Source organism: Parasteatoda tepidariorum, chromosome 7 (genome assembly GCF_982258835.1).
Source record: "Parasteatoda tepidariorum strain Cologne lab strain chromosome 7, Ptep-v5.0, whole genome shotgun sequence".
Lineage (NCBI taxonomy): Eukaryota > Metazoa > Arthropoda > Arachnida > Araneae > Theridiidae > Parasteatoda > Parasteatoda tepidariorum.
The window spans coordinates 111,149,973-111,174,660 of record NC_141761.1 but is presented as its reverse complement, the minus strand read 5'-3'; the positions used below and the strand labels follow the sequence as shown (position 1 = coordinate 111,174,660).

The 24,688-nt window shown below is 26.2% G+C and overlaps 1 long non-coding RNA gene across 1 annotated transcript; it reads right to left on the bottom strand.

Annotated features, from left to right (window-relative positions):
* Window positions 1-16,415: 16,415 nt before the first annotated feature.
* LOC147807391 (uncharacterized) lies at window positions 16,416-21,996 on the bottom strand. The gene is made up of 4 exons (XR_015435676.1): window positions 21,696-21,996; window positions 19,836-19,897; window positions 18,857-18,921; window positions 16,416-16,537 (listed from the first exon to the last, which is right to left on the bottom strand). It is a non-coding gene; the product is annotated as an uncharacterized LOC147807391 (long non-coding RNA).
* Window positions 21,997-24,688: the final 2,692 nt, after the last annotated feature.

Sequence of the window (24,688 nt, the reverse complement as noted above, 5' to 3'; positions counted from 1 at the left end):
CTTCGTAGCCTTATAATGTTGAACCCAATCCAGAAGACAAGGGACCTCCTGGATCAAGTATTGAGAGAATTTTTCTTTTGTGGAAGACTTTTTGATGTAACTAACCCTCATTAGCGTTACATAGGAAGGTAAACCACGAAAACCTCTCATGGCTAGCATGATGACAAAGGCTTTGGCTCATGCGAGTCGGACGTGGAATTCGTATTGACCAGTTATCACTGGAGTTTGAGCCCGGATCACTTCATTGGAATGTAAGCGCTCTATCTCCTGAATTCTACCACGCCACGAACTTTAGATATTTTTTAATTATCTAAAAATATTTAAATACTTTCGAACAATTACTTAATTATTTTAAATTCTAGTTCGGCTGCCCGAATGAAAGGAGCACAAAATTTTTGTAATTGCTAATACGGTGCTTTTTCCAGTGTTTTTTTACAGTGATTGCTTCTGAAAGTTTTCTTTTGATACGTTCTTTTCCGAACTCTTTCTCCTGGTGCTTTTTTCCGGTATTTTCTATTTGTGCTTTTTCTTGGTTTTTTTCTGTGATTCGAAAAAAATGACGTAGTCTGGAAATTATTATCTCATTAGTTTAGGGCTTAGGTAGTAGAGCAATTGAAATTTTGACCCATTAATGTTAACTTCACTTTTTGCTTAATGAAATAATGAAAAGTGTAATAATGAAATAATGATAAATGAAAAGTGTTTGAACTGAATAACTTTTATTTCTATTTTCGAAAATCACATTATAATATATTAAAGAGAACATCTAAAAAAGTTGAAATTTGAACATCTGTTTCTCCGTTCATTGGCTGCCTTTTCCACTTAAGTAACTGGAATATTGATTTACCCATATGGTATTGGATTTCATTCTTTTATCCTGAAACATTTTAACTAAGCATTAATTAATGATCAAACGACTTTTTGCTCAGAGTACGTTCTTATCCGGCCATAATTTGACTGTAATCGCTGTAAACCTCAGGACTAAAGAGAAGATATAGTAGGGCTGGTTTATTCCATACTCAAAGCTGAAGCTACGATTCCCCACCTCATGACGTCACGCCGCACACAGGTCTCAAAAATCAATATTAGAGGATATGAAAACTTTGCTACTTATACTTATAGTAAGAAATGAGTTGCATGTTTTTGATAATAGCTGTCAAACTTTACACTGCTGACAAATTATTTCCGTTCAAAAATATAGTATTCATACATTTTCTTGGTATTCCTTATAGTATTAAAAAAACGAAGAAAAAAAAAGAAGATTTTAAAGTTAGAAAAATATCTCAATTTTTGTCGACATCGTTTACTTATCGTTTTCTAATTTTAGTTTTTAACTTTTACTGTTAAATTAATGAAAGCATATAATAACACTTTTATAATAATATATTGACCGATAATAATATGCAACTATAAAAGTGTCTTTTTGTTTTATTAATTGGGATGCCTAATTTCAATATATTTTCTTATTCATAATTGTAATAGCAATTTTTTTATATATATTATCACTGGCAAACTATGTTCTTAATCGCTAATTTAAATTAATTGCTTGGTTGCTAATTTAAAAAAAATTAGTCCTTGAATATATAAAAATGGAAATATTACACTTGCTCGTAAATATTTAAAATTAAGGCGTTATAATTAAAACACATAAATATTTTGACTAATGACATTAAATAATATCTCATTAAATTGGAAGAATTTTTAAGATTATTGAAGTTCAGGATTTTCTTTTCTTTGACCTGGTATAGATTTTTTTCTTTTTTTCTGTTTAAAGTTACGAGACGGTATCGATTTCAATGGCGAAATTAAAAGTTCTTAAACGTCTAAGCAAAAAAGATGAAACATAATGCAGGATAAATACTTCCAGCACATTTTATAATTTATTTGATGTCATCTTTATATTTTCTAAAATAGAACATGGAAAATACAGTTTTCTCATTTTGTGTTTTATAATAATTCTGGCCGGTCGCTATCGCGCAAGTTCAGATTTGACTACTACTTGTTGGAGTGGTTTGTTACTCCTCTGAATACATTAAATTAACAGAATTAAGTTTCGGTCGTGTGTTGGCAACAGATATTTTCTTTTCAGATAACGTAAGTGACGTCATCCGTGCATATCATTATGGAATCTGTATATAAGGCATGCATTGTTGTAAGCATGTGTTCTTGTCCTGTGTCTTCACTGTGTTGTTGTTTCCGGTGATGTACCAAAATTTTTGTTAAGCTGTATTTCTAGTTAATATCTTCAGTTGTACGCTGTATCGAGATGGTACTGTATGAAATAAAGAAATGTTTAAATCTTCAAGTTTCGTTATGTGAGTTAACACTTTCACTCACTACTGTGCTACTCCTCTAACGCATCAACACTACTGTTAAATTTTTGCAATCAGATGAGAAGAAAATTACTTCAAGATAAATAAAAAATCATAAAAAAACAATGAATGTATTAAAATAAGTTTAAAAAAGATGCTAGTTACATGTGAAATAATTTATTTTTCAAGCGAGAAGTTGATGCTGCGCAGCCGTGACGTTACTGACTGAAATCAGAAGCTCGAAGGAGTGACCTAGCCCTTGGTAAATCTACCCTTTAAGAATTACTCTGCGACTGCCTGTTTACATGATTTTCTAGTAGTTTTGTAAAGTACGATTTTTATCGCGTGATCTGGCATTTTTTTTAAGTAAAAAATAATATCTAATTAAAATAAACATAACTAGAATATAACATTTCTAATAAATAATTGTCAGATCTAAATCAATATTCCCTACTTACATTTGTAACGTTTCACTGCAAGCAGCATTTTTTATTAGATGGATGAAAAGTAAACATAGTATAGGTGAAAGTAAGATTATTTACTTATGCAACAGTCACTATCTATAGAGTTACCAATAATGATCTATGGGCCGAGATAGCCTGGTTGGTAGGGCACCCCTATTGGAAAAAATTCGCAAAACCAGTATCAAAAACCAGTAACAATGATACCAGAACCAGTATATCTATACCAGAAATTTAAAACCTGGTATGAAACTATACTGGAAATTTTAAAACCTGGTATGGCACCATACTGGAAATTTTAAAACCAGTATAGCACCATACGGGACATTTTAAAACCAGTATAGCCCCACACTGGAAAGTTTAAAACTAGTATGACGCCACACTAGAAATTTTAAAACTAGTATGTAGCATACTGGAAATTTTGATACCAGATTTCAAATACATATGAAAGTGTGAAACCAGTATAATATCGTACTGGAAATTTTGATACCAGTTTTTAAACATAATGGAAATTTTGAAACCAGTTAGAATCCATTCTGGAAATTTTGAAGTAGTTTTAAAATATACTAACTTAAATTCTTAGAAAATGCATATTTTTCATACAAGTATACATTTTCAAACTAGCTTACTTCTTCAATAATTTATTATTTTATAAAGTCTTCGTTTTTTTTCTTCTTGATTATATACAAATTTCCTATAATTAATTTCTTAGATTTTTATAAGAACTCTATTAAGAGTGGAAGAAATATATTAAGAGTGGTGAAAACGTACACTTTCTATGTACATCAATTTTTTAAAAAAATGCATATTTAAAATTATTAAAATCATTTTATAATTTTGGAGCGAAGGGAGTTTTTGAGTTAGATTTTTACACATTTTAATTATTTTGAAATCTAAGTCATCTTAGTAAAATCTAGTTATTTAAATTAAAGTAATTTTATAATAAAAGTAATTAAACAATAAAACTTTTTTTAATTCGCTTATTCTTTATTTATTTACTTACTTATTTTTTTATTTACAAAAATTATTTTAATCAAAGTCATGATGAGAAAAGAATATTATTAATTGCATCACTTTAAATTTTATTATAAGATGTTGTTAATTTTTATTAATTTTTTATTGAATTTATACTAAACTGGAACTATGTTGCTTCCAATCGAAACGAATTTATCAATTCGCAAAATAAATTATTTAGTTTAGGTTTCGACGACTTGGTAAAAAAAGAAATATGTTTACATAAATTGAAAATTGTTATAAAATCTTAAAAACTTTTTACCTTAACCAAACTTAAATCTCTCTTTCATAAATTTATAAATTTCAGTCCGTTTTTGAAATTAGTAGTTTAAATCATATAACAAAATAAACTTTTATGAAATAAATAAATAAATTTGTATTGTAACGCTATAATTAATTTAATTCAATTGAAAAGAGCGATTAATGCGGAAACGAAAGTTAATCATGCAAAGACGAGAATCGACCTTAGTCGTTCGTTAAATCTATATAAAGCTACCCACTTTCCTAATTTATCAGTTTTTTCAGTTCGTTCCGTTCTCAGTGAGAACGTCAGCCAATCACATTTCTTCAAACTTTGTTTACATTTGTCCTAATCATGGATACCTCATGGTAATTCTTGGCGCTATATTTTAGTAAGTGTATTTTTGTCTTTATTTCTTGCTTTTATTTACATATTCTTTATTTACATATTTTCTAGTTACAGAAATGTTAAAACGTATTCTTAAGCAGTATTTATAGATTAAGTAATCAAGACATATTATATTATTCTTGAATTATTACTGCATGTGCTTGCATTAGGGTTACGACTTAAACTCCATTGCTTGAGAAGAAAATATTTTTAATGTTTTTTTTTCTTCCTGCATTTCTTAAAGAGACTTTATTAGAAACACTTTGTTCACATGTTATTTACATAAATTCTCATTATTATCATGTGATCACCGTTATTAACAAATTAATTATTTGTTAAGTTGTATATAATATTTTTAAACTTTGAATTATTTTATAATTGCAAATTATTTTGTTATTTTTAATGTTTAATTTTATTTTAAAAATTTTAATCGTGTAATTTAAATTATATTTTATTAACTGAAGTTTCAGTAAAACTAAAAAAGCGTTTTACAAATAAAGCAGTTGATACTTAAAAGTTTCATATTAACTACTTAATAGCTTGCATATATTTTGTTTACTATTATATAATTTCTAAATAAATTTTTTCTTTCAGAAATGATTTGGAAAACTTTATTAATTCCTTGTAATTTCCATCGAGGTATGTTTTCTAGTTCTTTTCATATTCAACATGCAGATTATTATTGAAATTGTTTTTTTAATTTGATGGTTATTTTATACTTTATAAATCTACAATTGGGGATATTTCAGTGTCAGGATCTGTTGTGCCGGCTACAACTGTCAAGACGCTAAAAGGATTTTAAGCTTGCTAATTATATATATATATATATATATATATATATATATATATATATATATATATATATATATATTTAAAAAAGACAAGTAGAGATTTGCCTGGGGTGGGTGCAAATTATACTCTTTAAAGTGGTCCTCCTTTTATTTCTCTCAGACTGCTACCCTGAAATTGCGGTGATGTGTTTTAAGTATTGGCTGAGTCTCCAGAATTCTGAAAGTGTTCCTTGGCAGCCCTGCATTCATTATATTCATATCTTGGTACATAAAAGTGATACAGTGTTTTTAAAGATATTCAGTTTGTTAATAAATTGAAGTAGTGGAAAATTTTTGTAAGTTTTCGTATCGTAGTTACAAATAAATAGAACTGAATGCTTCCTTAATTTTAATGAATGTAAAAAGTATCTGCAAATTTTTTTCTGAGTTCAGCCACTGAATAGTTACATTTTTAACTTTACGTTCAAGTTTTGTTTGTTTAAACCCGTTAATGTTCTTTGTCTTAGTGATACATTTAAATGCTAAGCTTTAGAGGAAGTTATGAGCTGAACTGTTTAAAAACTATTATATTGAAATTAAAATGGTAAAAAGTTACTTCAGATCATTCATACTTTAATCTTTGCATAGAGTCACTATGAAAAGTTGGTTGGTAATGTGCTTCTGTGATGTGGGCGCTGGTGATTTCTTTTGAGTTGTCAACAAAATTGGGTAGTATGAGCGATACCTATGTTAGACATTAACTTCCCTTTATTTGAAATAAATCTCTTTCAAATTACACAAAATTAATAAAATTTGGTAGACCATTATTTTTTCTTACTAGGGTGCGGAAAATTTTGAAGTTCAAATCTTGAATTTTATAATTTGATCTACGTTTAAATTGGACAGTTGTTAAATTGAGTATATTTGTAATTGATTGGTATAGTAGGTAGTTGAAAAATAAGTATTTGCAATTGTATTTCTCATACTTAATAATTATTCTGAAAAATTGTTTTACTGTATAAATTTGTCTATATAATTTGGATAATTGTTTATTCGTAATATAAATAAATTTTTTAAAATCTTCTATTTATTTACAGTCTGTGCGTTTCAATAGCTAATCTTTAAATTAACATCATACAGTGTTCGAAATTTTAGTACTTATTTTTTTTAAATTTTCTGCAACCTTTTAGTATCAAATTAATTCTCATCTTGCAAATTAATACTTCTTAATTTTGTTTACAATATATGTTATACTTATTTTGAACAAAAGTATGGTATAATGTTTCAAGAACTTAATTATTAGGTTAAATATTGAGTCTGATTTCTTGTATGTGTTGTGTGTGTTACACTACACAATAGATTTTTTTTAAATGTATGAATAAACAGTTCATGAATATTCGTAACATTATTTATATACGCACATATTTTATTTGAATTTTTGTAAGAATCGTATATAATTTGAACTGTATGAAATCTGTTTTTTGTGCATTCTGGATCTTTGTCTAAGTTATTTACACCTGTAGCAGCTAGTTTTTGAGTTTTTAAAAAGCATAAAAGTTAATTAAAATTTGGAGTAAATGTAGTACAGTACCCTATTAATATAAATACTATTATTATTTTTTTAAAAAAAAGTATAATGCTTTTCTAATTTTAATCAGTTTATATCAGCTGAAAAATATATGCATCCTATTTGTGTAATGGTAAAATGTATCATAATCATATGAAAAACTTAACACAATTAAGCTTTCAGTTAATATAACTTTAACTGACATTTTTAGCATTTTTCGTTGCCTATTTATTTATTAACATGATGTAAGAAAAGTTTAAAGCTTGTAAAAATTCTTTACTATTTGTATTCGTTTAATAATTCTTGCTGTCAATTTAATAGTTAGGAAAAAGTATACAAATGCCAAAAATGTCTTATGGAATTAACACTGCAATCTGAAATATTAACTTAATTAAATTAGCACTGTAATCTAAAATTTAGTATAAAAGGGTAAAGCATAATATTAAAAGAAAAAGCATACAATATTAAAAAGGAGATTTTTTGAAATTGCTGTTTAGTCTGAAATTTTTGTTTATTCAAAATTTGTTTATATTAGGAATTCTAAATGGAGACATTGTTGCTGGCTCTTATTTGATGAAGCTAGAAAGATAATTCTACTAAGAGGTTGACATTAAGGAAAAGTGAGGGATCCTGCGCAACGAGATAACCTCCAACTAGATGGTTAAGTGACTTGAAAATTTACTGTTAGAAAGTGTATGGTTGACGCAGCTAAGGCCTGAAAGCGACGGATGTGTTTGTGAAAAATAAAAAGAATCACAACAAGGAAGATATAATATTTAAACTATGCAGATCAATCAACTATTTGAAAGCTATATTTTTGATTTCGCACACAAGTGTACTAAAAATGCTTTTCAGTGTACTAAAAGTACTTCACGTTATAGGAACTACTAAAATATTACATAATTGATTTCATTTGATTATAAAAAGATTAATATTTTTTAGGCTATTGTGGTAATGTTTTTATATCAATTTAGTAATTGTGTAATTCTTATATCTTATTGAAGACAGAGTTTAAATTATGTCATATCCAATGTTTAAAATTTTTAATATTGTGTTGTGTGTTTTTATTCAGTATATATATAAATTATTACTTGTTGAGTTCACAACAATTGTGAGATAAGAAAAGCTTTCTAAAATTTAGGGCTTATTTTATTATTTATGAACATGTGTCGTTATATAAATAATTCGCTCTTGAGATTACATTTTTGTAGGCGATAACTTTTTTTTCCTAATTTAATTTTCAGATATTATGCGTTAAGTAAATTATCATAAAAATTAAATACTTCAAATAGAAAATGACTATATCAAATTGTGCTTTAAATCAAGGAATCTTAAGAAAAATGTCAATAGAAGAATGACAGAGTAAAATAATTCAAAATTTTTATTTATATTAGTTAATAACTTGTGTCATTTAAGCTTTCATTTGTAGCTATAATTACTACTCTAACCACTATTATGTTTGAATGATTAAAATTGACTATAATTTAAATTTCAAATATATCTAAAATTAAATTGGTTTGTATTTAAATCTATAGTAGCAAGCAAGTACATTTATCAAAATATAACATAACTATATAATTATATTTTACAATGCCTGATTTCAAAGTAAATGAACAGTGTCAAATTAGATTCATTTCAAATATTTTTGGCGGCATTTCGAACATTATATGCTATATGTGTTATTTGCATTTAATTTTATTTATCAATTACAAACATAAACCGAAGTTAATTGATTTATATGAAATCGTAATTTTATAATTAGATTGTTTATATTTATAGATATATACACTTCACACGGTCTCCTTATTGTGCATATGAATTTGCATTTGTCAAACATTTCCGAGGCTTTTTTAACAAAATTTATTTTGTCATTTCAAAAGATATGAAAATTAAAAAATAAGATTTTGACTTATTTTAGTCAGTTTTTGGCTATTCATTACATAATATTTCTAATCCCCAATCAATTTTCATAAAATCTGAAGAATGCATTTACATTTTTCTGCATGTTGCTGCAAAACATTTTTTGTGTAGTATTTTAGATTCAAATATTATTGACAATTATTTCTGATACATAAATTATTAAAAAAAATTACATTAACTGTGTAGAAGTTTTAAAAAAAGCAGTTTATTTGATTTTTATTAACCTAATGCAAACTATAACTTTTGACAAAGTGTGAATTGATGTTTCATAGGGGATGTTTTATTTCCCTGTATAAACCAGGTAACTTTATTTATTTACTCGTATCAATGTTTTATTTTCCCATTCAGCGCAGTTCACTAACCTTCCTGTATCAAACTGTAGTACTTCACTATACTTGTGTTAAAAATAAATTGTTACATCATCCCAGTTTACTGGGTGCAGTACACTAGTGATACTGGGTTCGATATCATACTGGGATCAATTTTATACCAGCTTATGAAACACCGGTTCCGGTATGATACTGGTTCCAGTATCATACTGGGATCAATTTGATACTGGTTTATGAAACACCGGTTCTGGTATGATACTGGTTCCAGTATCATACTGGGATCAATTTGATACTGGTTTATGAAACACCGTTCCGGTATGATACTGGTTCCAGTATCATACTGGGATTAATTTTTGTAATTAAATACCCAGGATTAAATACTGGGATTAATCTTTTATTATTTTCCCTGTTTCCGTATAGTTAAAGTAGATTTTGTTAGTTAAGTGAATGGTAACAAAAAATGGATATTCGTATTTTATTCTTATGTAACAAACCTAAATAATTAAATTATTTCAAAAGTTTTTAAAACTCTTAAATACGGTTCAAAAAATATCGCAAACAGAAAATAACTACTGAAACTGAATACTCGTATATACTGAAAAGAAAAATAATTTAATTATTTTAGGAGTATCAAAATAAAACAAAAAAAGAAAGCGAATTTTTTAAATTAATTGCCTTATATACCATCTTTTCTTATTTTCGATTCCCAATTGTATATTTTTGACGTAATTAGTTTTTATTTCATTTTCCTTAAATTAATCAAACGTGGTAAATATTTGATTTTAATCTAAGTCCTATTGAACTAATTTATATCAGCTCTCAGAAATCTCAAGGGTAATTAATAAGAAAGACAAATATTTCTTTTAAATAAAAGGAAAATGGCGAACTGCAATAGTATATGATTATTTACCTATCTTATAAATACTCAACCGAAATTATTTGTAACTCTTTGTTTATGATATTATTATTATTATTTGAAGTCATTATTATGTCATAAACTTAGGTACAAATGCTTCATTCGGACAGCCGCGTAGCTGAGTGGTTAAGGCACTGGGCTGTCATTGTGATGAGGTGTGGTTCGATCCTTAGTGACTGCTTAAAACAGACCCAGCTTCAGAATGATAGGTACCAGCTAGTCTTCGAAGTAAAGGCAGCCAGTGCGCAGTGCTGACCACATTACCCTAGTCATCCTATTGGTCGCGAAATCATGAAGCGTTAGAGTCCATGCACCTCTCTTGGCCTACAAAGGGATGTTGCTGGAAAGCTTTACTTTTTTAGTTTATGAGATTATTATCATTTTAAGTTATTGTTATGTTATACACTGCCGGTACAAATTTTTCATTCGATTTAAGAAGTATCTGGTTTCAAAAAGATTGAACAAAATGTTACTTACTTTTTCTTTTAATTGAAGTAAAAAAAGTTGAAAGGAAAGAAGAAAAAAATGATCGATAAAAAAATTATTGAAGAAAACAAAATGATATTTAAAAGATTATGGGACTCAGGGATTATGCTATACATTAAAATAAAATTCTTATGTCACACATTTTATAAGAAATTTTGATTCAGAAATTTAGTATGATTCAGTTAAAGATACAGTAAAATGCAAATCGAAAAAAAAAAATACTTATTTCTTCTAACATTAAAAAAAGCTGATAAAAAGTAACTTTAAAAGATTATGGAATTTGAGGGGTTTAAGTCATAGACTAAAATAAAATTATTATGTCCGACAATTAAATAAAGAATTTTCATTCAGACCGGTTAATACCCCGTAAAATACGGACCGGAAAAATTACTTATTTTTTCTAACTTAAAAAAAAAATTGCTGATAAAAAATTAACTTTAAAAGATTATGGAATTTGGGGGCTTAAGCCATACATTAAAATAAAATCACTATGGACGACGGACTCAGACATTGTGGCGGGGGATGCTCTTACCGTAGGCAAACTATATAGTTTGTCTTAAGTAAGAATTCCCTTAACCATTCACCTGAATCCGTGGCGGTGACAATGGTAACCAGGTATAACTATTTCAAGTATGGTTGCGGGGTTTTGGACGGGCTTTAGAGCTGATCGGAAAGAGAGAGAGAGAGAAGATTTTTATTCGGTCTATTGTATTAGCCCTAGAGTGAAAAAAAGCTACCCTCCCTGAAATGCGCTACTCTTCTTTCCATAGCAGCAGACGTCCTCAGACTTTGTGGTGGGGGTGGGGGGTGTTTTTACAATAGACAAACTATAACTGGTTTTCAAGCATTAACTTTTATATTAGTTTTAAAAAAAAATACTACATTCAAAAAGAGTAAACAAGGTTAGCTGTCATCAAGTATTCTCACTAAAAAAAAATTACGTTACTCAGAATTTTTTTTAATATAGTTTAAGGAAACATAATTAATTATATCTAAACAATTTATCCAAATTTTACAATTATTTATTAAAAAAATAATTTAATTCGTTATCTTTTGATTTTAATTCTTCTAATGTAGAAAAAATAAATAAAATTAGTAATATTTCATTAATAAAAATTATTTTATTATTTAATTAAATATTCACTATTGTATATTTTCTTTTTAACTCCAATTGCTTAATAGATTTATATGAAATTTATTTTTTCGAAATTAAGTTAGATGTTAAAATGCACACTAAAAAATTAGAAGTGTTCATTTTGCAACACGTAGTTTAAACTAAAAACTAGTGGAAATTAGTTTAAATGTTATTAATATAATGAGTAGAACCATTTTTTAAAAAAAATGGAACTTTAGTAAAACTATCTAGTATTCCACCTAAATGAACGGATCTGACTGATGACGTAATTTATTTTCCATGATTTGGCCTGGATCTTTTAGTTTCTTTGGCTGGAAACATGTCCTCTGAGATGCAAGTGGGTGCTCTGTATTTTTAAGCTCACACAATGCAATAATTCGAGAAAAGGCCCATTTCTCTACCAGCAGAATAAATATTCCGTTCTCATATTCAGACTTCCTCATAACTGATGGCTTGATTAAAAAAGAGTTCAAAGTCTTCTCCGAGAACCAATCTAAATCACAAGGAACACCTTTGTGAATAATTAGAAAACAGATCACGTAGCCAGCCAAATTGACCATTTTTACTGCCAACACTAACTTCAACTGTGATGGTGTGGGGAAAGACCATTAGACAATGCCAACCTTCATCTTTCAAAAGGTACCTCTAGATTGGATCAAGTTAGCATGTTTTATATGCTAGTGAATATGTTTAATAATTGCAGTGGTAGTTACGCCACAATGTACATCAGGAAGTGAATTCTTCTGGCCCACTATCAGAAACTGGTAACCAGACGTGTGCAGGCACGTCATCAAAACCAAAGTTCTACCAACATCAATCCATGCTTAATGATTCTTCAAATGTTAACCAACGTATGTCCGTATATAGATAGTTTATCACGTAATCAAATGTACAATGGTTGAACTTTCAAAATAATAAAGTAATATGCAGAAATATTACATATAAATTCACAAATTTAGAAAAATTGACTCATCACTATTGTTAATCTAATATGAAACTATTTCTCCCTTGTAAAATAGCTATCGATTGTTCTCTTATGGTAGATATATAATTATATTGAAAGCGTTTTTATTAGTGATTTGTGTAAAAAAAGTGATATACTTTCGAGTTGTTTTCCAATTCAACCATTATATAAACATAACGCCTACGGCAAAACAAACATTTATGAATCGCTTATACATATTTTATTTGTCTAAATATTTTATTTGAGTTCTTTAAGTCCATTTATCCGAACGATATTATACAGCAACAGTGGGTGCACTTTCAAAACTATAAACACGCAGAGAACGGAATAAACTGTTGAAACGAAATCGATTCGTATTTCTTCTGTAACGTTTTATCGCAGATATTTCTTGTTTATTTACACATTGTTATGTATGCAAAAGTTTAAGATGATCTCTAAGATCTTCAATTTTGATCCTGAGTTACTTTTTTAAGAAAATACTCAGGTCTCTAGTAATGGTATAACATTAGAGTACTTCGTGCAGCGAATGAAAATTTGTTTTCTTGCATAAATTTACTTATTCTTTGAATAAGATAAGTAAGAAGATGACGAAAATAAAGAACGAAAGTTTTATGTTTTTGACTTTGTTTTAAAATGCATTGTCTTAAGAAATATACTTGAGTTGTATGCAAAATTCGGATCAAAATTTCAATATTATATTTTGAACACTCGATTTATTTATTTTTATAAAGAAATACATTCTGTATTTGTTCGTTCTACTTAGTTTCAACGCTGCTTTTTTGAAACTATATGAAAATAATGGTTAATTTTAAAATAAAACATCTACATACTGTAATGTAAAAGTAAACTATTTTTAAAAGGTTTTATAAAAGCGTTTCTATAACTAAATACGAAGCTGCTTTACTTTCAAGTTTTTATTTTGAATATACTAAGTTTACATATCACAATGGTATTTTATAAAGTATAAAAATTCAAAAAGTATGTACATGAAGGAATAAAAACCATCACAAAAACTCTTGGTTTCTGCCTAAGGTTGTACTTTTATGAGACCATTTTTACAAGTACTTGTTTGAATTAAAAGTAATTGCCATACTTTACTTGTGTTTCATATCTTAAAATTTTTATAACTATACTTAGGATACAAAAAATTAGAGTGGTTCATTAACTTCAACATGCATGGGAACAGAAAAAAAAATAATATAACGGCTACTTTGATAGTTTCTGCTCTCCTTGAATTATAATTATTCATTTGCTAAATTGTGGAAATAGGGTTTTTACGACCCTACCCTGAAATAGAAAAGTTCATATTTTTATATGAAGATATTCCTCAGTTTTGTTTCCACATAGGTAATATACAAGTTTCAGGTAATATTCAAGTCCCAAAGAGGGCAGCACAAAACACAAAATATTTTATTTCCACCAAGGATATCTTAGTATTTTTCACATAAAACACTGTTTTGAACGATTCCAAAACATGACTTATCATATTATCGTTTTGAAATGTACTTTATCAAAATTGTACAAGAGTAACTAAACAGCACTGGAAAAAAAGAGATATTTAAAAATGCCTTATGTTAATATTTTCAAGACTCATTTATAAAAATGTTACGTATTATTATTAGTAGTAGTAGTATTACTTTTAACAGTATTAATAAATATTATATACAAATACAGATATACTTATTTGTGTTCTTTATCTGGATATGTTTGGTTTCCTTTGTAGGAGGATTCGAAACCCCGAGAAAGTATAGCTTGCATACTTCAACATAATACAGAAATATATATTTTTCTAAAATATGATAGAAAAACTCTCAAAAAGTAGAAATTTCTCAACTTATTTATTTTTATAGTCATAAAAATACATCTGAAGGGTAGTTTGAGGAGACTGAGACCTCGTTTATGACTATCTAGCAATCATTGTGACGTCTAGTTTATAGCTACTGCAAGACTCCGAACAATCGAAACATTCTTTGACTTAATTTGTCTCTTTTTCCCATTTTGAAAGGCAATAAAAATTGAACCCTTCCCTGAACTCCATGGATTCTTCGGGTATAGAGTTTTATTTAGACTCTTATAAAATGATTTTTATATTTTCTTGTGCCTACAAATATTTATATTTATATAATTCCTACAAATATATATATATATATATATATATATATATATATATATATATATATATATATATATATATATATATTTGTAGGTAACTAAAATGCTAAACAACATGTCTGAGAAATCAACATGCTCTTCTATAGCCTAAAAAGTAACGAATGCATGGTTTGTGCGTAACTACAGTCCATGGCCAAATTATTAGGCGCTCTATAAGAGTTTTAGTAAAATCTTAATTATCAGGTGATACTTTACAGCTTTATTGCTTTTAAGGTGCTGACACCGGTTTACACTTGTTTACGTTGATGTATCAGTTGCTTAACTTTGTAATGCAATACGTTAAGAATAAATACAAATTGGAAATATATAAAAATTCTCCTGAATAAAAACCCTTTACAAGCATGTTTAAATATAAAAGTATTGCGTATAAGCTCGTGCAAATCATGTAATTATCGAAAAACTACAATACGTGTAATAATTTGATTTAATTATTATAGTATAATAATATAATACCTGATATAATACCCAACAAGCACACAACTTTTGGGCTAGTGAAGGGACAATGCCGGCTCACCTAAAGTGCCATTACGGCGGGCTTTTCATTGCCGTATCGGTTCCGTTAATAAAGTGAAATCTGGGCCAGAATGAGGGCCAGTGCATGGCATTTCAGGCAAACTTCTGGCAATCGTTGAAGGACCGGGACTATTTTGTTGCCTCTGGATTGCTTTGCCATTTTTGCCTGTTAAATACCGGGGAAATTTTTTTTTTTCACAGAATAAAGAGAAAATTGCCGTAAAGGCTTTTATTGAACCTTTATGATGTCTTTTTTGCCTTTTTATCAAAAGCTGAATACGTTCACTGGCATACGTCGTTGCCTCGCTTGCCGTTAAGGCACCTTAACTGTAGGCTGATTAGAAAACGTCTATGCCGTTTTCGCCTATATCGCACCTTTATTTCAGGTGTTTAGGCGAACTTCTTTGCCTTATTTACCAATGCACCACCCTTAACTCACCTCAAACTCGGTTCAATAGAAAGTTTTAATGGCGTCCTTGCCGGTATCACACCTTTATTTTAGGTGTCTCGGCATTTTTTTTATTTTTTATTATTAGAACTTAGCTTTTAATTTCAAAGGCTTCTTGCTGCATTTTGTTACAATTCTTATTTAGGGAACATAAATTGTCACGAGTGTTTGTTCTACTCGGCTGATATCAGTGATAGTAATTTATTGATTCTTAGCTTTTTATATTGTAATATAACAACTGTCATTACATGCATACTGTTTTATGACAATATAAAAAACAAAATGGTGTAAAACAATTATTTAATTTATAACCAAATGTCCAATGAATCTTCGTACAATAAAATAGACTTTTTTTTATTTCATTTTAAACAATTATAAGCGCTATCATTTAAAGTAGAAGCATATAAAAAAAAATCTTTTTGAATTGAGTATTTAAATTTTTTAAGCATTTTGAGATAGAGGAAATTAAGTACAAATTTTTATTCTAAAATAAAACACAATGCAACTCAATAAATAAGTTATTTAAGTTTTTAAAATAATGCTTATATATTTAAAACCTACATCTAGCTTTTATTGATAGAAACTTACACACAAAAGTTTATTTATCCTATAATTTTGTGTATATTCATCAAGTCATTAATTTTATTAAATATTAGATAAACAGTATATATCATAAATAGTTTTTTCAAAAAAAAAATATTTTGTACTAGTAAATAATACACCATTTTAGTAATTTTAAATATATAAAAGCAGGAATTTTAACAACAATAAAGCTTAAAATAAACCATGAAGGAGTTTTATTTCCTTGTAACAAATCAATACATCTGTATACACTATTTACATATGGACAAATATATTTTCTTTATCCCATTCCAGAAGCTTTATTTCAATGAGCCTTTTTCCTGCAAAAAATAAAGCAATTTATTTTACTATAGATAGATTAAATGTTCACAGAAAAAAAAATATCATTGATTTAAATCAACTGATTTATTAAAAGCCATGGATTAAGACAAGCTGATTATTTTTACAAAAAATTATTAATTTAATTATAAAAATATGATATTGAATATAGTTAATAAATATGCATTCTTTAGGTTGCATTTAAAAAAAACAACTAAGATCTGATTTCAGAGATAATGATAGTATTTCACTAAGAAATAATAAAAGAGATATGTATGTAAATTATTATAGTCATACATCCCTTTAATGATTATACTTAAGAAAAGTATTGATTTAAAGAAATAGATTTGAAAAAAATCAATTACTTAAATAAACTTATCATTTAACTATTATAATTATAAATACTTTTTATACTATGTAACTAATAAAAACATTATTTATAGTATGTTTAATTCAAGTCTTCTTTTTTTTCCATTAATAAGGTTATTTACTAAGAAATGGTGAAAGGGATATGCAAGCAAATTATTATTTTTTAAACTAGATCAACTGCCAAACATATTAAAATTATTCACATTTCATTTTTTAATTATTTAAATGCAGTTCATATATATGTAGCTCATAGATATCAAGACTTATTCTACCCAAAGTAATTTAAAAAAGTTTTTTCAGCAATGCAATCTGATCTAAACTAATTTAATCTGCTTTAGATATCTAATTGAAAAATAGTATCACAAACTTTAACATTCATTAGCAAATTGAGAATGAAAAACATAATTATAATTCTATTTATTCAATTAGTTTTGTAATAATTAAATAATTTTAACCATCTTAGTTAGAAATGTTAACTATTGTAGCTATAATAATATTTTAAAGTAATGTTAAGTGTTATGAAAACAATTCATTCAATGTTTTGAATGGTAAACGTAGAAAAAAATTTTTTTTTTAAATGATTTTCTTAAACCCAACAATTTATTAACAATATTCATGTTATATTTAATTTTATTTAATGCGACATTATATTAATAACCAAATTGCTGGTACATTATACATTTATCAGTTAACTGTAAAAAAAAATTAACAAAAAAGTATAATTTGCTCTAAATATAAATTTTTTAATTCCAGAAACAAAGCTTGAATAATTTTTTTAATTCTATTAATGAGCGATTCGTAACAGTTTGAGATTGATAATTAGGAAATGTTAATAGTACTTCTGTAACCAGTATCAATTATTTAATATTATTTCATACCAATATTTATTTAAAATCTGCAATTAAATTCGTGACATCCTTAATAAATTACTTTTAAGTGGAGTTTCAATTATTTTGAAAGGAAGGCAAAGTAAATATATGTGTCTTGGCATTTATATATATATATATATATGTATATGTATATATATATATTACATCAGAAATACAAATCTTTTGATTATTCAAACTGATAGTTTTAGGAACTGCATTAGTATTTGTAGAATATGTGATAACAAAATCGAACACAGACATTGTCAGAAATCAGAGCAAAAAGCTAAAAAAACATGAGAATAAAGTTTTTTTTTCTTTATCAGGAATTCAGAAATTTCAGGACTATGAACTCGGATATTATTTAACTTATTAAATAAACTATTATGCTAAAATAAATGGAGAGAAAATTTATACTTTATTATTAAACTATTAGTATAAAAACTTACTTTTATTATATCTTTCCTTATCAATTTTGTATCTTTTTTATCAAATAATTATAATGCACCATATAAGAAAACACTTTTTAATTATCATTCATATAAAATATATATGATATATTGCCTTAAATATATAAAAATTTATATTATGTTAATGGATTAAAAAATAATTATGTTCCATGAAATTTAATTACATACTAATATCATAAATTATACACATCTAAATAATAACATTAATTAAACAATATTGAAATATAGCATTTCTATATTACGGGCAAGCAAGGTAGAAAATCATTCTTTATGGTATCACTAAAATCAAATTTAAATGCTGAATGTTTATTTTGCTTGCTAAATAAAGCTACATACTTAAATATTTAGTTCTTTCCTTTTTTATTAGATATTTTGTTAATATATTTAAAGAAAAGAGTGGATATTTTTAGTTGTTTATTGAAAATATTAATTAATAGTTAAAGGAATAGTTAAATGCTATGAAAGACCTTGAATTGGCTCGGTTAATTTCAATTGGCTTAAAATAATGTTCCACAAATTGTTTTAAAAAAACACAAAACCCCCAGTTTAAACAAAAAAAACTGGTTTCTTTTCAACCATATGGTAACCTAAGGTAAAATATAAATTTATTTCTTACCATCCTTTTTGTTGATTTTTAAATTTTGAGTTTTATCTTCATTGTTGATCTTCCATCCTGACTCCCTATGAAAGAAAAAAAAAACTATAATTAGAATATGATAGTTGTAAAATTAGTTAAAACAAAAACAACAAAATCGAAACATTAAAAAAAAAAACTGTTTCTAAAATCATGTATGAAGATTAATGTAAATATTTTTATTTCAGTTATGGAATATGACAATAAGTTCATTGTTTATCATTTATCTTGTTTATACTCTAAGCATGTGGTGTGTTAGAGGAACTAAATGTGAATTGATAAATTCAATAAAACTTAGCACGAGCTTGTAGGGGAATACTTTTAGCCTTTCAGCCCAAATTTAATGTGGACAAAGTTTTTAATTTTTTTCATGTATTTTTTTAAGTAAAAAATATTTGCTAAAATAATTGCTTTAATACGAATATTATATGCTGGTGAAACTTATGGAAAAATGAAATGTTATATAATATTATCATTTCAAATAAAATAACGAAAAATATTTCGTTATTCATTCATAACTTTACGTAGTTATTTTAACAGTAAAAATAATTTCTTTTAAAATTTTGTTTTCTAACTAATTAAAAAAATAGAATGATAAAAAAATGTTATAACAGGCATGAAAACAGAGAAAACAAATACTAAAATATCGTAATGATATAAAATTGTCAGCACATCTTTTCACCTAATTTATACATTTATAAAGTGCATTTTTCATTTATTACGAAACCTTATTAAGAAATTATTAAATAAGAATATTGCAAAAATATAAATATAAAAGCTTATATGAGTAATAAAAACACTTGTTATTAATAAAGACTGTGTTAGAGAAATACATAAAGTGAACTTAATTTTGATAAGCACAATAATTATTAATTAAAAAAATCAAAATTCTTTTGCAAATCAAAAATATGTGATTTAATTGAAAAAAATATTAATATTTAATGTTTCACTATGTTCTTACCTTATTTAGCTGTTGATGGCTGTTGATCGCTGGATTAGCATTTCTTGGATCTTTCGCCCTGTCTTTCCATAAAAGAAAAGGAATAAATTAGAGTATGATCGTCATAAAAACAGTTAAAAATCAACAAAATCAAAACTGTTTCTAACTAATTATATTTTATAATTTTTGTTAAAAACAATTTTTTGATTTAAATGAAATTAATTTTGATTTAAAGGAAAGAGAAGGATCATATATTAAAATTACGGCGAATATTTATATTTTTGGTAACTGACGATAAGTTGAATGTTTACCAAATTTTACCTTACCAAATTTTCTCTTAAAATTTTTTTGATTCTAATTTAGAAAAAGAACTAGTCTTTTAGCCAATTAGAATTAAAATAAATAGACAAATTCTAAATAAAGCTTTTGTTAGTTAGGGCTCCCTCTCAATTTTAAAAATATAATTTCCTGAATTTTTGAGGAATAGTTTCCAACAATTTTTAGATTATATATTTCCACTACACAGTTATCATCATAAATTTTAATTAAACAATTAATAAAAATTCTTTTTTGTAGAAAATGTATACACTTTCTTAAACACAAAATTGTCAAAGGTGAAGGCTGAACAGGTATATTTTAGAATTAACAACCATTTAAAAACTCAAAATAGTAAATTAAGAAGAAGATAAATTACATGAGATAAATTATAGATTTTGCACAATAACTGGAAAAAAAGAATTAGTAATCGTCTTTATAGCATTGAGGACCAACAATATTTAATACAAAAAGCTTTATTTCATGAAAAAAATTATTATACAGAAAATATTATTATACTTATGAATAAATTTTAAAAATAATAACCATGAAATAATATTCTAATTTCTATTCAAAAAAATTGAACGTAATTTTAAATTAAATTTGCTTTATAAAAAATTCAGTTTTACAACATAATAATTTTATAACGAATTAATTCATTTTAAAACAAATTTAATCGTAAAATTAAACTTAATATAAAGATTTGAAATGTTCTTATACCTCTACAGCAATTCATTAAATGCAAAAGAAGTATAAAAACAACAAAATAAAAATTAGAAATACTGTCCTTCTATTTAATATGTCATTTTGTTATTTATTTATTTAGAACAAAGAATATATTATATTGAGTATCAAAACAAATATTTAAATTGTTTAAAAATATATTCTGAAAATACTCAAAAAAACTTTAAAAGTGGAAGTGTTTAGTGGAACAATTTTTACATGTTTACCAACGTTATTATTATTTTTTTTAATTTAAAAAAGTCAAAGCAGAAAAATATCAAAATTAAAGTATAATTTAAATATAAAGTAACTAATTAGAGATGAGAAAATTTAAACTCTTACTATTTATTTATTTATTTTATGGTGGTTCAAAAAAATATTTCTTCTTATATCTAATCAAAATTATTATTTGAAACAATAAGTGACACCCGCGGTTTAGATAATTCAAATAATGTTTTTTAACAATCCTTCAGAGAAAAAATATGGCTACCGAAATGAAGTAAATTATTAAATTAATCAATGCTTCCGAAAAATGAAAGAAGCATTTTTAATTAAAGCATAAGAAATCATAAATTTTTCTTTTATTAGATAGAGTTAATTGAACTTTTATTTATTAAAAAAATCGTCTAATTCATTTTAAAACTAAACTAGCAGCTTAAACTAAACAACAGAAAAGCATAAGATAAAATAGCCAACTGAAGTATTATAGTTATAAAACATAATTTCTAAAAACTTAGCAAATAAAATCAAAGCGAATTAAACTAATTTTAAAAAGCTATTTAATAAATAAGTTAAAAAATTTTTTAAATTACATGAACTAAAGAGAAAAAACTTGTTACTTACTTGTTACTTAGTGCCACCATTTCTATTTTACGAAGAAAGAAGAAAACTAGGGGCTACGTTTATCTCCTTCTTTTTACACCCTTTTCGCCAAATGAATCTTTTAGCTTGTTCTATACATAGAAGTAATCAACGACCTCCTACTGAGCAGCTTTTCCGTACTTGAAAGGAATGTTTCTTAGAATTGGGGGTAGGGGACAAAATGTGCTTCCCCACATTCTTTTTAGTTCAAGGACTTCAAACATACTTATCTGGTGATTTCAAACCGTAATGAATATCTATTTTGAATTCTTAAAGACAATTTCTGGTCCTCATAATAAAAAATTAATCTGCACTAAAATATTTTATTAACTATTAGCAATAAGCAAGCTTACTAAATTAAAAAATTATTGAAGTCAAAATTCATTTGAGTACTTTTCGTAAGAAAAATTTTTAATACATATAAACTGGGAAATAATGCTTACATATATATTTTGATTTGCGAAGTAGTAAATTAGAATATCGTTTCTTTATAATGAACAGTAAAGATTCCATAATTAAGGACGTTTAAGTAAATAAACCATTTTTTAGGTTTCATCAGCTTTTTAACAATTTTAGTACATAAAAACACGTTTTACTTTTATGAATTATTTTTTATAAATAATTAAATAACTTTAATTGGGCAAATTTATTTACATTAGCAAACTGGTTTAGTAAAATATAATATTAGCACTACAAAATTATAAATTTTTAAAAAAATATATATATATTTTCGTCTAAAAGTCTTTATAAATCACTCCCCGAGTTAAGAATTTTTTTGTTTTTGTTTATGAATGAATGCATGACGACTGGTTTTTTTTATATCATTCAATTACATTACTAAAAAATAATTATATTTTTGGTTGAAAGCTAATGATCAGAAAGATTTAAAATCCTAAATAACCAACTGCAACAAATTCATTACCTTGGATACTTAAAGCAAAAATTTGAGGTTACTTTATTTTTCTACTAAATACTTACTTCTTTTAACTATCTTTATAAGGATAATGATGTTCTTTTAACTTTCTTACAGACGATATTCATACGATGAAATTCTATTTAGCTATGCATATTTATACTTTCTATGGCATTAAAATTCAGGATTTTTAAATTCTTTAACATAAAAATCGTAACTTTAACTTTAAAACTTTATTTTATTTACGTTTAAGCAACAACATTGATTTTAAAAATCCATTATTAGTTTTCAAACAGTTTTATTTAGTTTATATTTTAAATTTATACTTTGAAACACACTTATATACACGCAGTTTATATTTCAAAACATGCATCGAAATTTTTTGAAGTAACATCAGTTTTTATTTTGCTATTATTTGCATAGCTATAACACATGAAAAACGTTATTTTTTATTTTATCATTTGAAACTTTAAATATTTCATTAAATGCATAGTTAAAAATTACCTGTCTATTTTTTGTTTAAAAATCATTCCATTTATACAAAAATAAAAAATAGCAGGCTTTACCCTTTTCTTACTCCGCTCACTCCCGTAATTGCTTATCGTTCATTCATCATTGATTTTTTTTCTTTATATATACTTCCTTAAGCTGCAATATTTTTCACTTTTCGCAAAACACATAACATTTTATTTTCAAAATATACAAGTATTGCAGCTTTATGTAAGAACATTTTGCTAAGCATAATGAAATAGAGGATTTAATAAATTTGAAAAATAATTATCTGTACTTGAAAGAAAAAAAAACTTAAGGAATTTAGATTGTGTAACTCAACTGGAAAAAAAAAGAGAAGTAATATTACTCGTTAACAAGACTTATTGAAGTTTAAACAGGGAACGGTTTTAGCGTTATTTATTAAGTTTATTGTTTTTAAAAATGTCAATATAATTATTAAGAGTGATATTAGGCAACAAACAAATCTCTCTCTCTCTCTCTGGCTGTCTTTCGCTACTTTTTATTGACAACAACTTGAGCGCATGTTTATAAAATAAATTTTTTATGACAATGGATAAATAGTCAATGGTCAATATTTAAAGCAAAAAAACTTAAAGAAAGATATAACGAATGAGTATTTAAATTTTCAATTGCTTTCAAACATATTGGAATTTCAAAACAAAATTCTTGTTAAGTTTACACATAAACCCGCCCTTTCAGCAAATTAAATTTTAACCAAGTTACCTTTCAGCCAACTACGCGAAGAAAAAGTTTTTCTTAAATTACCGCATTCTATGATAATAACATTTTTTCAAAACAAAACCATAGCTCTGTTAATAAAACCAAGTATTTAAACCATTTATTTGGTAATTTTTTTGTTAAAATGATAGCAGTTAACCGGATACTCTAGCTTTCAAAATTATAGCTCTTTTAACCTCACATTTAGTAAAAAATATAAAACTGAATAGTAAATTTTTCTGAACAAATGGTTTTTATACAGTGCTCTAAACTATCATGGTAAAATTATAAAATTTTACCACGTTTTTCGCATTTCAACTCATATTATAAAATCTAAATTTTTTATTACTTTACCGAAAACATTACTAAACCACTTCGTTAAAAAATACTGAGCTTTTTGGTTTTTCCCTATAGCCGGAAATAAAGTAAGTTTTACAATATTTTGGTAGTTTTGATTAAATTTTCTTTTCTAGCAAACATATCAACCAATCGCAGTATTTTTTTATTAACAATTAGTGATTTTTAAGTTAACAATCGAAATGGAAATTTTCTCTACAACTCATCATAAGAACAATCACGTGAAAAGAAAAAGAAGAAAAAAGGTGCGTAAAAGGCAATAATAAAATTGCAATTAATTTTCGAACATATTTGAATACCGGTATTAATTTCAAGATCAAAATTAGCCTTTACAGAGCGCAAAATTTCTAATTAGTATTTGCATTTCTGTGTTCTACAAAGCAGCCAGTACAGTATTTTTTTACACCAGATTTTGCAGATAACAATTTCCAAACTAATTATAGAATAGTCATTTTCATTTTCATCGCACTCTCTG